The following is an 18,095-nucleotide window of genomic DNA, read 5'->3' as shown; positions in this document are numbered from 1 at the left end:
TCCAGGGGAATATTTATTTCTAAAAAGGGAAGTTTTTTAAAACTGGCATATCCTCAGTTTTAACGAGAAGATATTTCATGTTCAGACTAAAGTCCACTAGGAGCCAATCTGACAAAGGATGTGAAGGACAACAGGAGGGTCGTCCACTGGTAGATCATTGTCTAAAACCAGAAAGACTTGGGTAAATGCAGGGCAGCTGCTGAGTGGGAAAAGGAACACACATCTGTCCAATCTTATAGCCTTCCATGATAAGATGACTGGCTCAGTGGATGAGGGAGGGCAGTGAATCTTGTCTTGATTTTAACCAAGTTTTTGAGACTGTCTGCTATAAGCTTCTCATAGACAAGTTTATGAAGTATGGGCTAGAAAAACGGCTAGTAAAGTTATTTAAAAATGGGCTGAATTTTGGGGCTCAAAAGGTTATTATCAGTGGTGTGGAGTCCATCGGGATGCCAGACAGGAGTAGAGTAGAGTACTACAGAGGTTGATATTGGTGCCAGTATTCTTTAATATCTTCTTTTTTGACCTGGATAATAGGGCAGAGAGCACCCTCATCAAGTCTTTAGATGAAACAAATGTGGAAGCTATTTTTCAATGAGTTGGGCAAATGTGGTCAAGACACAAAGAGTAGAAGTGAGGTGTAATATAAAAATAAAAGTAAATTCAGTTGTCACATAGCTGAAGTATCTGTTTCTTAAAAGTGGAAAGAGATGAAAGTTCACCTCCACCTCAACTCTGACTTCAGACTGTCTTATGTATCATGCTAATCATGCACTTGGTGCAGACAACAGCTCTAGAGGAAATCAATTCCCCAGAAAGATCAACTTTTAAATGTTGCAGAGATCCTTTTGTATCTAGTAAGATAAAGGGAAACCCTAGTTCTGGCAAAGTAAGACATAAGTACCTGAGGAATAACATCAGAAGATAATAACCTGAAGAAGTTTTATGCCAATAATGTGTCTTCCTAGAGATGAATAAGGCAGATGTCCATATCTAGTGATAGCTGAAGCTTCAATCCAAACCTCTTATAGTGAAAACATTTTCCTAGAATATCACAACAGTCATACATGCAGTCCCCATTATTGAAACTGTAGAGAATCATATGTAAAATCTGTAATTCATCTGCCAGTTACCTGAGAAATCACTGTCAATTTTTCCTCTTTCAGTAAGAGACTGGGAAAGCTTTAGAGGTAGAAAGTGGTCCTTGATGTAGCACACAATTTTATATTTCAGGGTTTTTTAAGCCTATGAAAACTTTTTTTCTAGAGTTAAAATAGATATAAAATATATTATTCACTGGGTTTACTAATATCTTGCAGAGCTGCAGTCTGTGTAAGGTTCAAGGTGTCAAGTTCAACATAATTTAAAAGGTAACTGAACTTTTCTAGATGAATACTACAACAGCATCTTCCTGTTTACTGTTTGTATTTTGCACTTTTCTTACAGTGGATTTTTCAGACAGGAATTACTTGTATGTGGTGTTTCTGAACATCCTAAGACTGAGTGTTGCATGATTTGAGGGCCTGTATAAGTGTGGTTTAGTGCACAGCATCCTCAAGATGTAAATCCTTCAGAGAGAAGAAAGGTATGCTTTGTGTTTCACAAACATGAGTACAGAAGTACTGAGAAAATGCATGTGTGGCAAGTGATCTGGTCATAGGCAGTCTTTTGGACATGACATATTGAGAAAATTTGAATTTCCATTTTCAGGGTTCTGCATCCTGTGGCGGAGAGAATAGCTGGAGGATATGGGGATATCCTGAATGGGACAAACATTTTGAGCGACAAGACCTTTTCACCTTTTGGGGAAGGACAGATCTCATCCTTTAATGATACTGAATTTTGAACATGTTAAACAGAGTGAAAAGATAGAAAACCATGATGTTCTAGAACCGGGGAGTGAGCATTAAAAATGTGCAAAAGGTCTGATAAATTATTAAAGAAAAGGAGAGAGGATGAAAAGAAACAGGAAATAAACATTTGCTACAATAAATGCGGAAATCTCGAGCAACAAGCTGACAAACAGGTCACAGCTGAATCTTTAGACAAGGACAAGCTTTGAGTTGTGTAGTAGAGGAAATATCAAAAAGGAAAAAAGCAGAGGTTTTAAAAAAGTTAGGATATAGTAGTTAAACATCACCTGCAGCCATTCAAACTGCATAAAGCTTTTGCAGTTCTTGCAACAGTGGGATTATCTCACTGCTTTGAGAAGAGTGGTCAGACGGAGGAACTTGTGCCCCATGACAAGGTTCTGAAGTTGTGGGCATGCCTGTTAAAAACAGTTTTGAGATAAACTTGACTTTGGAAAAAGAACAAGCCTACTCCTGAAGTCTCGGTGTTTAACACAAACATACTTGGAATATACTGTAGAATTGTCACTTCAGATCCTCCCTGCAATTCCACAAAACTCTTTTGAACCAAAGATCATTGCTTATTAAATAGTTTCTGTTCACTGACCACATTTTCCAAGAAAATATCATGTGGTAGAATTCTTTGATCAGCCCTCTTTGGGGAAAGAATAGAGAAGTAATCAAAAATACTGATCAAAATAAATTATTTTCCCCAAGTCGAGTCTGTTTTATCTGTGATGGGCACATAGCCAGGCTCAACAGAGATAAAGTGTGGGAAGGAGAGAACTATAGTCACCACCCTAATAGCAAAAGGAAACTAAGGAGGATATATCTCAAGCAAACACAAGCAGCCAAAGATATAACCACAAGATCTATGGGGGCTTTGCATCCCCACTGGGATATTGGCACTATAAAATATTTCTCTGAAGTGCCTGCACACTATGGCATGCACTGAGGGGAACAAACAGGGGGAACTAGAGATCTGTGTGCAGTCACAGACCTTTGATCTCATTGCAATTACAGAGGCATGGCAGGATAGCTCTCCTGACTGAATGTTGTCATGAAGGGCTACACGCTGTTTAGGGGAGAGAGATCAGGAGGGTGTGGCAGTGGAGTTTCTCTCTATATAAGAACACTTCCAACATATGGAGCTCTGTCTTGGGGTGGATGACAAGTCAGTTGAGAATTTATGGTTTAAGATTAAAGGCCAGACTAGTGAGGATGACACTGCTGTGAGTGCTTGCTACAGGCCACCTTATTAGGAGTAAAGGAATGACACCTTCTGCTGACAGGTAGAAGTAGCTTCACAGTCACAGTCACTGGTTTTATGGTCAATTCTAACCATCCTGACATCTGCTGGAGAAGCATCCCAGTGAAGCACAAACAGTTCAGGAGGTTCCGGAAAAGCATTGAGGATAAATTCCTGACACAGGTGGTGAAGGAAATGAAAAGGAATGGTGTGCTGCTCCACCTTATACTTACAAACAGGAAAGGCGTAGGTGTGAAGGTTGGACTCACCTTGACTACCTATAACCACAAGATTCAGGAGTTCAGTATCTGATGAAGAGGAAGCAGGACAGCAAGCAGAATCACAATAATGGACTTCATGTCTTTATCCTCTTCTGGGATCTTGGAAGAATCTGATGGGAACAGAACCTGCAGGGAAGAGTGGTCCAACAAAGTATGTTGATATTCAAGGATCATTGCCTCCAGGTTCAAGAAATCAGGCAAAGGGGACAAAAGACCAGTGTGGATGAATGAAGAACTCCTATCATTCCTCAGACATAAGCAGGAAATACACAGGAAATGGAAGCAGTGTTAACCCACCTGGAATGATTATAGAGAGGTTGTCCAAGTGGAAATGAGAAAAGCAAAGCAAAGGCTCATCTGGAATTAAATCTGCCTAAGGATGTCAAGGACAAGAAGAAGGGCTTTTTCGAATATAAATAAAAGGGAAACAAAGGATAATGGGGGCCCATTGCTAAATGAAGGGGGGACCCTGGTAACAGAGGAGGTAGAGAAGGCAAAGGTACAGAACACTTTTTTGCATTGGTCTTCACTGACAAGACCAGTCCTCAGAATTCTCTGACCCTGGACACCAGGGTAAAGGAATGGTGGAAAGAAGACTTTCTCTTGGTCAAGAAGGATTGGATTAGAGATCACCTAGGCAAATAGGACATCCACAAGCCTATGGGCCCTGATGGGTTTCACCCGCTAGTGCTGAGACAGCTGGTGGACATTATAGCGAGGCTGCTCACGATCATATTTGAAAGGTTGTAGAGATCAGAGGAGCCTGGGAGCTGGTAGAAAGTAAATGCCACCCCAGTCTTCAAAAAAGGGCAAGAAGGAGGACCCAGAGAACTACTAGCTAGTCAGCCTTGCTTCAATCTCTGGAAAAGTGATGTAGTGCCTCATTTTGGAAGTAATTTCTATCTACATGGAAGACAAGAAGGTGATCATGAGTAGTCAGCATGGATTCACTGAAGGGAAATCATGTTTGGCCAACCTGATCATCTTCTAAGATGAAACAACTACCTGAATGGATGAGGGAAGAGCAGTGGATATTGCCCATTTCAAATTCAGCAAGGCTTTTGATGCTGTCTCCCACAACATTCTCATGGGCATACTCAGGAAGTGTGGACTGGATAAGTGGACAGTGAGGTGGATTGAGAGTTGACTGAATGTCAGATTCCATAAGGTCATAATCAGTGGAACAGTATCCAGCTGGAGGCATACCATTAGTGGTGTCCCCCAAGGCGCAATATTGGGCCAAATATTGTTTAACTTGTTTGTTAGTGACTTGGATGAAAGGGCAGAGGCCTCCTCAGCAAGTTCTCTAATGACAAAAAGCTGGGACAAGTGGCCAATAGCCCAGAGGGCTGTACAGCCCTTCAGAAGGACCTTGGCAGGCTGGAGGGATGGGCAGAGGAGAAGGGTCTGAAGTTCACCAAGGGCAAATGCGGGGTCCTGCATCTGGAGAAACATAACCCCAGGCACCAGCGCAGGCTTGGGGCTGACCTGATGGAAAGCAGCTGTGAGAAGGAACTGGGAGTTCAGGTGGACAACACACTGTCCATGAGGCAGCAGTGTGCCCTTCTGGCCAAGAAGGTTAATGGTATCCATGGATACATTAGGAAGAGCATTGCCAGGAGGTTGAGGGAGGTGATTCTGCCCCTCTACTCAGCCCTGGTGAGACAAATCTGGAGTGCTGTGTCCAGTCATAGGTTCCTCAGTACAAGAGACGTGGAGCTCCTGGAGAGAGTCCAGAGGAGGATAACAAAGGTGACTAGGGGGCTGGAGCATCTCTCTTATGAGAAAAGGCTGAAGGAGCTGGTCCTGTTCAGAGATAACTGAGAGGGGACCTCATTAGTGTCTTTAAGTATCTGAAGGGAGAGTGTCAAGTGGATGGACCCAGGTTTTTCCTGGTGTCACTGAGCAATAAGACAAGAGGCAATGAGCATAAATTGATGCACAGGAAGTTCCATCTGAATATGAGGAAGAACTTTACTGTGCAGGTGACCAAGCACTGGAACAGACTGCCCAGAGAGGTTGTGGGGTGTCCCTCACTGGACATATTCAAGAACTGTCTGGACAAAATCCTGTGCCTTGTGCTCTGGGATGACCCTGCTTGAGCAGGGAGGTTGGACCACATGACCCACAGTTGTCTCTTCCAACCTGACCCATTCTGTTATTCTGTGATTCTGTTATGGTAACTGGTGGATGATCTCTCCCTGTCCTTTTCTCAGTCCATGAGACTTTTGTTATATTTTCTCTTCCCTGTCCAGCTAAGGAGGGGAAGTGATAGAGCAGTTTTTAGGCACCTGGCATTTAGCCAGGGTCAATCCACCACAGAATTTTAGAGAGGAAAATTGGGTGAAAATTGGATAAAATTTGGGAAAATATCTCCAAAGACTGTATATGCTCTATGTTTCCATCTTGGTCTAACAGAAGCCTACAAGCTATTGATTCCTGACTGAATTGCTGGTAGTTTCTTGGCTGGTTTCTTAGTCACAGCTGCTTTCTTAGTCACACAATTACAGTTCCAAAGACAAAAGATTGTTTTGCAGAAGAAGAAATAGGGTAGGAATTTTATGCTTCCCAGCTGGAAAGATGGGCTAAAATGAGCCTGGTGGCCTTTCCACATTTCCTCTGGGGAATACATATAGTAATTAGTTATTTGAGTAATTGCATAGCTGGCTGAGAGATATGGGACACGTGGAATTCAAGGGAATTTTAAAAGCAAATGAAGGCTAAAACTAGATTTATAAACCCCTTGATGATAAAAGGTTGGGCAGATTTCTCTTTTTTTTTCTTTTTATTTAAGAAATATAAAGGAAAGGGAATGTAGAGGGACACACTAGGTCTATGCCACCATAGTTGGGGACAGGCCTCTAGAGACACTGCAGCCACACTGAGGGTAGCTCAGAAAAGCTACCAGTAAGCTCTTTCAGGAATAAATAATTCTTCATGTTCAAGAGTAGTTTGTCTTCTTGTTTTTGTGTTTGTTTTTTTTTATTGTTTTGTGTTTGTTTTTTTATTTTTTAGGAACTGCAGGTTTTGAAGCTTTGAAGCTTTGGCAAATGAGAAACAGGACTTGCTTGAGAGACCAGCAGAAAAGATGGATGTTTGCATAGCTTTGCTATCAGTGATCAGTGAGAAAGGGAACTGCCCCTAGGGCTAAGAGGAGGGGTGAAGAATTTTATCAGAGATGCATTGATCCCCTTTCTGTGGTGTTTTAAGGGCTTTCAAAAATGTCCTGAGTGGAAGAGCATTAAGATCTTTGCCATATAAAGGCCTGTGCATTGCCTTCTTTCTTTGGTAAAAATTAAGATTTAGAGAATACTAGGCATCAGAGATTTATTGCCTATTTGAAATAGATTAAAAAAATTTTATTCTACTTTAGCCAAGAGACTGGGAAAGAAAACAAAAAGGCAACTATTTCATCTCAGCCACTCTAATATCTTTAAAGTGTAATTAAATATATGTTCTGCCTGTCAAACTGCCACTATAAGACTCTTACCTTCTGTAATGTTTACTACTTACACTTGCTTGACATTCAACAATTGTTGTTGCCTAGAAGGACATGGAGAGGTTTTTGGTGAGAAATTAACTTCTATAACATTATCTGAAGCGGCTCGATTCGTTGTCAATATCCTGATGGAATAAGGTCACCTGTGCTGGAAGAAAAACAAGAAAAGGAAACTGTAGTATTATGCTGCATTTCTACAGTTTAGAAATTAAGTAGTGTCATGTCCTTGACCGCTGAACCACAAACCTGCAGGTCTCTAGCGGATGAACAGTGCAGGTGCACTGTCAATCACAACCTATGAGGCCTATTTCACTATTGTCTGGCTTTACATGAAAACATTATCTTTTAATGAGATCTTAGCTATTAGAAATCCTTCCAGGTTTTGCTACGATTCCAGTTCTTCAGGCATTCAACTTTTTTGATTACTCTAGCCTCTATCAGCATATTAGACTTTTAGTGTTACATGGGGGAGCGGGAGAAAGGCGGGGAAAAGATGTGGCCAAAGCACTGCAGTCAGCCCCATGTCTCATCCACATCTTCTTCACTATATGAACAAACAACTGGGAACTTTCTACTGCTTTCATGCAGTCTAAAAATTATGAATTTAAATTTATTGTATTCCAAAATATTACTTGACCTTTGCTATAATGTAAAGCTGTATTAAAACAACATCAAGAGTCATCACTGATGCCCTGATATACAAGTGCCATATCTGCAACAACCTCTCTGCTCAGACAGCTTGCTATTAAATAGACAAGACAGTTTCTTAATGCCTCAATTAAGTGCTTTTCTTACACTTCTTCTCATGGTTTGCCCTGCATTGGTCAGGGCTTTTGTGAGAAGAGCTAAATATTTAACCCAGATTTGCTGAGTCCTCATTTAGTACCTTAATCACAGTGCTATTTTTTTTTCCTTTCACAGACAGTATATTTGCTTTCCATTTTTCTCAGTCTATTTTAAAGACAGTCTAAATTATTAACTGAAGGCACTAGTATTTGGAAAACAAAGAGTCAAGGACACACAGTATTTCTTAACCTGCAGTGGTGTGGGGATGCCTTTTGCTTGATACTGTAAGTGCAGAATCAGCATAATCAACAATCATTCCTCCAGACTCCTTGGACTATGGGATGCTCTTGATGTGAGTAGAATGTGCTCCAGCATGCTGGGCTCCACTCACTAAGAAAATGAAAGATTTGTAGGGATCATGGATTAATGATATCCAGTTGGCCAGCTTCACTAGTGTAGGTAGCAGCAGGTAAGTTGAAGCTGAGGAAAAGTTCCACTTCACATATTTGAATTTTAAAGGTAATGTCTGTCCTTCGAGTGTATGCTAGCACAATTCCCTCTGCAGTGTAGCAGAGTACTATTAATGAAACCACTGCTGGTTTTTTATGTTTTACTGCTGTTGACATTTTTGCAGCTGTTAGAGAAATGACTCATGGCCTCTAAGTTCTGGGTCATTTTAAATTTATGAGATATTTTCTCCTCTGCATACTCAATTCTGACTTTTATTTTTATTAATTTCTTATTGTACCTGAGGATCACTGTGATATTTCAGAGGAATTTTACAACTTGCACAGAGGTAGGGTTATTATCTGAAACAGCCTTTACCAACTTGATGTCTACTTAGACAGGGCCAAATTCTGGCATTCTGCTGTATGTAGACCCTCATTTATTCAAGTTGCTTGAGGTATTTTGCATGATGCTTCTAAAGTTTAAAATTTTTGGTTGCTTGAATTTAAACGACAAATCTGGAGTTTACATTATTTACTGGCAGTCTGAGTAACAGCAGTAGAAATGGGACACCCAATCAGTTGCAAAATAGTGGCATTTTGGTTTTATCCTTTATGAGTTTTGACCTTCACAATGTTAACTGTTCATTAAATACACAGCTTGTACTTCAATATCTTCTTGAGCTATAGTAGAAACATCTGTTCTTGAATACTGTTGATGACATTAAGGTGATGCTTAAATATACACAGAAGACTATATTTAATAACCTTTAAATAACCTCAATATCTCTGTGTTTGAAAAAAAAGAAATACCATGACTTAATCCTAATCAATCAAAAATTCATTTTTGTTGATTCAGCTTCCTCAGTGACTTAGCAAGACTCTTAAAATTGGCAGTGCTAAGAGATTACAGTCTGGTTTGAAATGAACAGTAGTTTGGTGCTGCCTGACCATTTCTAGCCTATCCAAACAGTGTGTTCTACCTTTCAATAGTAATGTTAGGTTAGAATAGTTAAGAGAACTAAATGTCTCATTTCCCTTTTTTCTTCATTTAATCTCCAAGTTTTATTACTGTCAGTAGACAGAGAGGGATGTCCATTGCAAGAAATGGTCCACAGTGTTTCCAAATGAGATCACATGGAGACGTACAGATTTATGTGTAATACTCATCTACATTTTTCTTGCTAAACTTTATTGGTCATGTTGCCTTTGATCTCACTAGAAACATTGTTTTAAAGGAGGAGAGACACTTTAAAATTTTTGCTTTCTGAATCTTATTCATTTTCATTGATCAATGATCAAATGAAAAATGAGTATTTTTTTGTCATTCATGCATTCTCTTAATCAATGAAGGCTTGGTTCTAGATGTGACAGTGTTACTAAATTCTCTGCTTCAAACTTGACTTTGTTAACTCCCAGGGTGGGTGCTGTAGGATGACTGATCTCCCAGTGCAGCGTCCTCTCCGGAAGGCTGGACACATCAATGTTATGTATTAGCTGGTCCAGCTCTCCTCTGTGGCCCTATGACACAACAGGCTTTCAATGACTTTTTTTTTTTTAATGCGTATAGTTGGAGGTGTTACAGTCTCCTTACAACATTTTTATGGAGGGTAGGTAACAGCATATACCTCATGTCTCAAAATGTACTATGATGGTACATAGGTGCGTTTGAGGCTAGAAAGGTACTGGGATAGTTCTAGAGGGTGTGAAAAAAGGCAAAACATTAGTTTATCATAACTAGCTTCAGTTGTCTCAATTAGAGCAAACTATCTCTCAACCATATCTGGTTTTATCTCAAAGGAAGCAATAAGTGCAAAGAGGACAATGAGTGATAGCTGGGCTAAACTCTCAATCTGAGAATGCACTCAATTATCCTACATGCTACATCACAGTGTCTTAAAAAAAGTGTGGTCCCACATTGGCTGTTCAGATCTGAAGAGGCTTCCTATCTTGAGCTTGGAGAGCTGAAATAACACCTATTACTATGGACAAAGTTTGGTGTATAATATTTTTCATTATAAGTCTATTATAACTTCCCCAGACACTAATAATTTTGGCATAAGTTTTTCCACAATTTGAGTAGTTATTTTATTATAATGCTTCAGTAGAAATGTCTCTGTAATTTGAAATGAAAATAAATTTAAGAGAAGAAAAACATTTTTCTTTTAAAAAATAGTATTACAGTTTGTTTCTTTGAAGTGTTATAGTGCCTTTGGGATTAGAAACAGGAATACAACACTTTTTAGGTTGCTTTTCTTCTTCTTTTATGAAAATATTGTTAATTTGGAACAAATTATTCAACTATGAAAAGCCGAAGATTCATATACAGTGAAATGTGCCATCAAGAAGCCTGCTGTTAAATTTTCTGCGTATTCAGGCACAGAGCAAGTTCACAAGTCTCATAGACCTTGATCTATGGATGAAGTACAGCAGCTGAAACCATGACTTTGGTACTGGGGCAGCAGGCCTGAGCTGGGAGGTAGATGTTTCAGCTCTTTCTTGTGATTTGATAATAATTCTGGATTTATCATCATACGACATCATATATCCGCTTCAGATGGGGATGGTTGAGTATATTCATAGCTATTTGGTTTCTCCTTTTGCCCCCCTCCCATTCCCTGGTAGTTTATCCACATGAAGAATAACTTACCTTCATCAGCTATGCTTTCCATCAGAAGCTCTTGGTCCAAACTGCCAGCATAATAGACCTAAAATAAAACCTATTGATTTCCAAATCTGGAATTATTTGCTTATTTAGAAATAGTTTTTCTTTTTTTAAGTATCCTTTTCCATTGTATGCATTTATTTTAAGAGATATTTTGCCCCCACAGCTGAGACTTCAGGTTTTGTATTTGTATCATGCATATTTTTATATCTCCTTTGTTCAGTGCACAGCCTGGATGCTGATTGAAAACAAAGTAGTAGTAAAAGCAAGTATGATCTGTAGTTGAGATGAAAGCTAACCAGACATTTTGGATTTGTCACCATTGTCTATATAATTTTAGTTAAGAACTTATTATAAGTGCAAAGATGCTGAACTGGAGCTACAAGCAGAGGTTGGTTTCCTATTTTCCTATTTTCTATGTGCCTCTGCAGTTGTGGTGTACCACTTAATAATAACTTCTAAAAGAAAGTTAACTAGATGAAGCTATACAGTGACACACTCATATAAATGCATTTAATTGTCAAAATTGCTGAATCTCTCAGGAAGAGCTTTACTATTGTAATTTTCACACTTCAACAACAATTATGTTAGTATCAGGCTCTGAAACCAAATTTAACTTCTTTTCCAATGTTTAGATGAGTTTATAGCTAATAACTATTGCTCATTGATATTTTTATTGTTTAATGAGACTTCTGACGCCCTACTGTGAAAAACTAGACTTCTGAATAGGTTACTTGGCAAATGCAGGGATCTCTCAGTGGAAATCCAGTTGTTGAGGTAGTCTTCTAATATGTTCTCAATCACGTCATATTTTTAAAATATGCTCAGACACTTCATATATGCTGATCTTTCTGTATTTGGAAGTGAGGACAGTATTTTACAAGATTATTAATATCTACTATAAGCTGCTAAGTATCATATCCTTATAATATGACAACTATACTGTTAGCTAACATGAACAGTGCAATCTCATTGTGGGAGTTAAATGATGAGAGGAAATGGTCCATGAATTGGAAATGTGGCTTACAGTTCTTTAGGTATAGACTATATTGTTAATGAAGCAATTTGTTTTGTGTCCACTCACATTTCATTTGCTGCCATCAACAATTAAGAGATGTCATAGTAAGGTCATTCCAGATTAACAATCTGTCTTTGCAGAGATCTCATTAAAATAGAGAGAAGTTCTAATTTCTATCCAAGGTAACATTAATTCAATGGGAGAATAAATATTATGGAGGCAATTTGTGCAAGAGAAATTAACGTTAGAGGCACCGTTCTCTTTTTACTAGAGCAAGTAATTGTTACACAGAAAGACATCCTCTTGAAAATAGTAGCAAGACGTGTTACTGTAGGAATTGGCTGGGTACCTTGGCCTGGTTAAGGAAGCTTGTCTTGCTGCCTGAGTTTTGCACAGATGTGCAGACCCTTAAATAAATTGAACAGAAAATAAGATTTCTCCCTTTGCTGGCTGCCAGTATTACAGCTAAACTACAAAGAAAGTAATTTCTCCAACCATCATGCATTTACTTCCCAGTCATCCTCAGAAATTTGTAACATTGAAGAGCTTTGTAATTGACATTTCATTCTAATATATTGGCTGCATTGCCTGAATTCTGACTGGCTGATAAAGCTTACAGAAATCCAGAGCCTCATCATGTCCTGAACAATTTCAGTCCAGCCCTGTGGCAATCTAAGTGCTTAAGCAGTGAAATAGGAAGGCAATATTTGGGAATTCTACTTTCCAAAGTGAACAAGAACACAGTAACTGAAATAATCAAGTAGTCCCTGTATAAGGCAATTCTTTCAACTTGCAAAGCATAAGGAAAGATTTAAAATAATATACATGCCAATTTAAATAAGTAAATGCACAGGCATGAACTCATCCCAACTATAACTTCATTGAAGATACATTTCAGATAAATTTCATCATAATATCACTTTTTTTGAAGAAGAAGAAAAAAAATCAAGATGTTGTCTACAGATTTTCCATTACATCCCAGTCACTTGAAAGAAAATGTGATGCACATAAACTCATTCCTCAGGTCATACTTTCTGAATAGATGTGGATAATATTACACAGACTAAGTTATTGATCTCTCAGGTCCTCCAGAAATGAAGTGTCATGTCATGCAACTTGTTCTTTACTGTATCATCATGTTTTCATTCACATGGGCTTCTTTCCTTGAAAACGCATTACTTATATAATGAGCCTTGCTTCGTTCTACGTCCCTGAAAAATGCTCTTTTTTCAGCCTGTTTTTTTCTGTGTATGTGTATGCCTTTTGTATCAGAAGTTCAAACAGAATCTAGGTAATTATGCAGATTTAAAAATTTCTGATGTGTTTAACTTTTGTTGTATTTGATTTGTAGAAATGCTGTGGAGTTATCAAAAGCCATGCTAACCCTGTCAATAATGGAATGGCCACTGGTCAACTGTTTTCCAGTCTGCAAAATGCCTTATTTATATTTTGTTCCTAACTGCAGAATTTTCACATATTTGTTTTCTTACTGTTGAGCAAATACAGAGAGATCATAAAGTGGTTTAATACCTTAAAGAAGTAGCTCCTCAGTCCAGGGTAACTCCTGAGGTCTTGTATTTCTTTGTTAGGCTAGTCAGGCAGATTACTGTGGGGTCAGGACTTCTCATAGGCTCCATGGTGTTTTCCACAGAGTCCAGAATCCCAAAACTCCAGTGTCAGAGCTTCCTGCTCATGGGAAGAGCTCAGGGATATAGGATAAACAGAGGGGTGGTTTTGCCTTGTCATTCCTTTATTAGACCTCTGAGAATAAATGTTTGTTAATAAACTAAAGGTGCTCCATGTTATTTTCCAGCACGAAGGGAAAAAGAGGCATAAACCTGCCTGAAAATAAAATACTCAGCTCCAACAGGTCTGTTAAAAATCTCTTACCCATCTACCCTAGTTACAGGGACCTGGGCCAGCTTATTACTATGTGGGTATAACCAAAACTGTGTATTCTGCACCCTCTATGTAATTTCTGCTGGACTGTTAATAATGGATCATTTTCAGCAGCTGCCCAGGGCACGCCTGGCACCTCAGGCTATAAGGTGGGTGTTAAAGATCCCTGGGAGACAAGGGAGTTTTAATTCATCTTCACACCAGTGTGTGATAACTCCCCTCTGGAGAGGCATTAGCATCTTCATACCTAGCCCTAGGGGTCATGTCTGCTAATGGGCCATTAGGGGTTGGCACAATAGGCAGCTGCAATGACCTTGATCATCAAAGAGTCAAAAAATATCTCATGACTCACAGAGTTAAATCATTCATTGTGAAAATCCCTGCCCTGAGAGAGGTACTGGACATTTCCACCTGAACCTGAGCATATATAATCTTTGGGTTTTGGAACTTCCGGCACACTCATTGGATCCAGAGAAGGACCAGAACCTCAACAGGACTCTGCCTGCCACTCTTGACAAGACTGTGATCATTACTTGGACAGAACTGCAACCATCATTCTTACCTGCAAGTTTCCTTTCCTTTTACATTGTACTTAGGAGACTACATAATGCTCAATACAGGGGTTAACGAACATCATTCTGTTTGTGTCACAGGGTGCTGGGTTATACATCGAGTTTTTCTGGGTTAAAACCAGTTTTCACTGAATCATTGTATTTATTATAATCTTTTTAGTAAATTCTGTCTCTGACTTGTAATGTCTCTTGAGCTAGGTTCATATCTCCTGCCAGTTTACTTTTAAACCAGCACACCATTCTAACCCCTGAAATGCACCAAGGAACTGTTTGGAAGCACTTTATTTCATCAAGACCACAGCAAGGATGGCTGGTTCTGGGGAGTTGATAGTGAAGACAACTGAAGTTCCCTACCTGGGGAAAATGTCCTTCAGTTTTGTATAAACTGGGCAGATATGCCTAGCCTCAAAGCTTTAGGACTTTAATTCACATATGAAGCCACACTTGGAAATTTGTGCAGCAAAGTGAGTTTGGTTATTCTGAAATGATATTTCTATTATTTTTCCCTTGTGCATAATTTAAAAGTGCATTTTATTCCGAAAAATGATCTGTTAATTACTCGTGAGAACATCATTCTGTCTCTCAGTCCTGTAATTTATGTGTCACCTTGAGCTCTCATTTCCTTAAGGGACATATTATATCTACATTTTATTAAAAACTTCTGGCATGACAAACAATTTCAGGGGAATACATTGCTGCTCTGCTACATTTGAGATACTCAGACGTAATGGTCCATGTGCATGCCTTATCTTGTGTAACTGTGTTGGGAATCAGAAGCTATTTTGGTGAGCACAGTGTTCTGTGAAACACAGGTAAATATTTCATATTTACCTTTGACTTTGGAGGGGAAGAAAATGCATACAGACAGTAGCATGGATACTTGGTAAAATATTTCCCTGTGGTAATTTTGTTCATCATTGTCATTTTCATCCCTGTGAAGTAGCTCTCCATATCCATCTGTATTAACTTGTCCAGAATCTATTGTCCCTTCTATTTTCTTCTTTGGCATATTTTTTTTTTCTGAATTAATTTCTTTCTCTTTCAAGACTCTCCACAGTCTTTCTCAGTACTACCTACAACCTATCCAATACTGTTGACTTGTTAACTCACGTGCCTGATTTGTGGCTGTGGTGAAATACCTCACTTTTCAGAAATATTTTAAGGACCTTCATATAAATATTAACAGTTTTATATTTTTTAATCTTTTTGTCTGCTTTAAATTTTTCAATAGCAAAGCACAAAACCTTCTTTGAAAATCCTCCATGGTGACCACAAAACGCTTGACACCAGTCAAGGATTTTTTTTAACTGGAATCATTTCTCTATCATGAGGATCGTATCTTTTCCTTGTGTCTACCTCTCCAGCTATATAGAACATAGCTATCTAGCCATGTGCATCAAACTAGACTGTAAATATTACTGAATGGAGACAGCAGTTTTTGTCCTGTGTTCATACAGTGTGTTAAACAATAGGAGTGTCACCGAGCCATGACTTCTGATATGCAAATGAAAAAACAGAGTTCTGCAACACAACAGACAGCATGCACGGCCAGTCTTACTTTCAGAGTCCCAGCACAGGTGCTAATGATCCATTCCTAAAAAGAAACTGTTTTAAAAACTAAGTAGATTCTCTGTTGCCCACAAGACCCTGAAGAACCCAAAACAGTTGTCTACAAATCCTAAATGTTGCCTTGTTTTCTACAAATCCTAAATGTTGCCTTGTGCAGATTAAATATTCTTCCAGACAGTAAGAAGTGTAGCTTTGGGTGGGAATTGGTGTCCTGAGCTCACTAGAGTCTGGAAACCAAGACAAATATTGGATCTTGAAGATAAACCTAGTGTGGTTCTTACTATCTCTGTAGTTTATTTATATGGAAATATTTGTATAGGGATGCATATTTATATAGATAATATGTATGTGTAAGCATATGCATTGCACACACAGAGGTTTATGGGGCTGTATCGATCCACCCAAGGATGCTGAGGGAGCTGGCCAAAGTGCTCAACAAGCCACTTTCTGTCATTTACCAGCAGTCCTGGCTTACAGGGGAGGTTGCAGTTGACCTGAGGCTTGTCAATGTGATGACCATATACAAGAAGGGCAGGAATGAGGATATGAGGAACTACAGGCCTGTCAGCCTGACCTCGGTGCCATGGAAAGTGATGGAGCAGACCATCTTGAGCGCCATCACCCAACACATACAGGACAACCAGTGACTCAGGCCTAGCTAGCATTGGTTTATGAAAGGCAGGCCCTGCTTGACCAATTGGATTATCTGCTATGACAGGGTGACCTGCTTAGTGGCTGTTTCTAATAGCATTCTCCTAGAGAAACTGGCTGCACGTGACTTGGATGGTGCACTTTTTACTGGGTGAAAAACTGACTAGATGGCCAGGCCCAGAGTGTAATGGTGGATGTATTTACATCCATCTGTCAGCTGCTCACAGGTGGTGTTCTCCAGGGCTCAGTAATGGGACCGGTCCTGTTTAATAATATCTTTATTGATGATGTGGACGAGGAGATTGAGACCATTCTCAGTCAGTTTGCAGAGAACACCAAGCTGGGCAGGAGTATTGGACAGGCCAGATGAATAGGCCGAGGTCAACTGCATGAGGTTCAACAAGGCAAAATGCACCTGAACCACAATAACTCCATGCGGTGCTACAGGCTGGGGACAGAGCAGCTGGAAAGATGCCCAGTGGAAATGGACCTGGGAGTGCTGGTCCACAGCTGCTGACCATGAGCCAGCAGTGTGTCCAAGGGGCCAAAAAGGCCAGTGGCATCCTGGCTTGTATAAAAAATGTTGTGGCCCGCAGAACTGGGGCAGTGATCTTTCTTCAGGAAAGAGTTTTCAAGCACTGGAAGAAGTTTCCCAGAGAAGTGATTGAGTAACCGTCCCTGGAGGTATTTAAAAGATTTAAATATTGCATGCGACATGATTTAATGGTTGATTTGGATGACTGGGCTCAATGATCTTAGTGATCTTTACCGATGTATTTACTCTGATTCTATGGTTCTGTAATTCTGCATATTTTATGGTGTGATCTTTGATTTCTATACTCTTGGCCACTGAATTAAAATGTAGAGAATACAAATGTTCTGCAAAATTATCAAGTCTACCAAATATAAATCAGTTTCAAAACAACTGCTTTGCCTCCCAAAGGAAAAAAAAACCCAACAAAATTCATCATGAAAATGAGTAGTACACTCCTGATTTTCCTTTAAAATTTTCATATTCTAGATATTGCTACTTCTTATGTCCGGATTTAATTTGTTCATGTTCACAGTTTCATTCCAGAAGTTTCTTTCCATATGATGAAATAATAGGAATTAATAATTAATAATAATATTAACAACATTGCATCAGATGGAAATATATGTAAACCTTTATATATAGTCCTGAAAGTGAAGCAGTATCAAAGAAAATAATTTGCTGCTACAGTAGGAAACTGTCAACTTTCACACAAAATGTCATTAACTTTTTTCTCTTTGAATTATAATTCTGGCACTTTCAAATAACACCAAGGTAATAGATTTTCATTATATTCAGAGTGCAAAAACATTGGCTGTGGAAAAAAGCAACAGAGCTCAGATTAATAGGAGTCGACAAGCTGACCAAAGAAGAAGTGGCAGCATGGCTGGCACCATGGCTCAGTGGTTGTGACAGGCAATTAGTGAACAGAGCAGAACAGATGTAACAGGAGGCAGCAACAATTTACAGAAGTAGCTTGCTCGCTCTGTAGTACAGAAGAACTGATACTATTTGCTGATACAAATAAATACAAATATGATTTTGAGGGAAGAGAGACAGTATGCACAGTCATCTTACA

The sequence above is a fragment of the Pithys albifrons genome, chromosome 1 (assembly GCF_047495875.1).
Source record: "Pithys albifrons albifrons isolate INPA30051 chromosome 1, PitAlb_v1, whole genome shotgun sequence".
Classification (NCBI taxonomy): domain Eukaryota; kingdom Metazoa; phylum Chordata; class Aves; order Passeriformes; family Thamnophilidae; genus Pithys; species Pithys albifrons.
The sequence above is the reverse complement of the archived record's forward strand: the minus strand, read 5'-3'. Positions refer to the sequence as shown.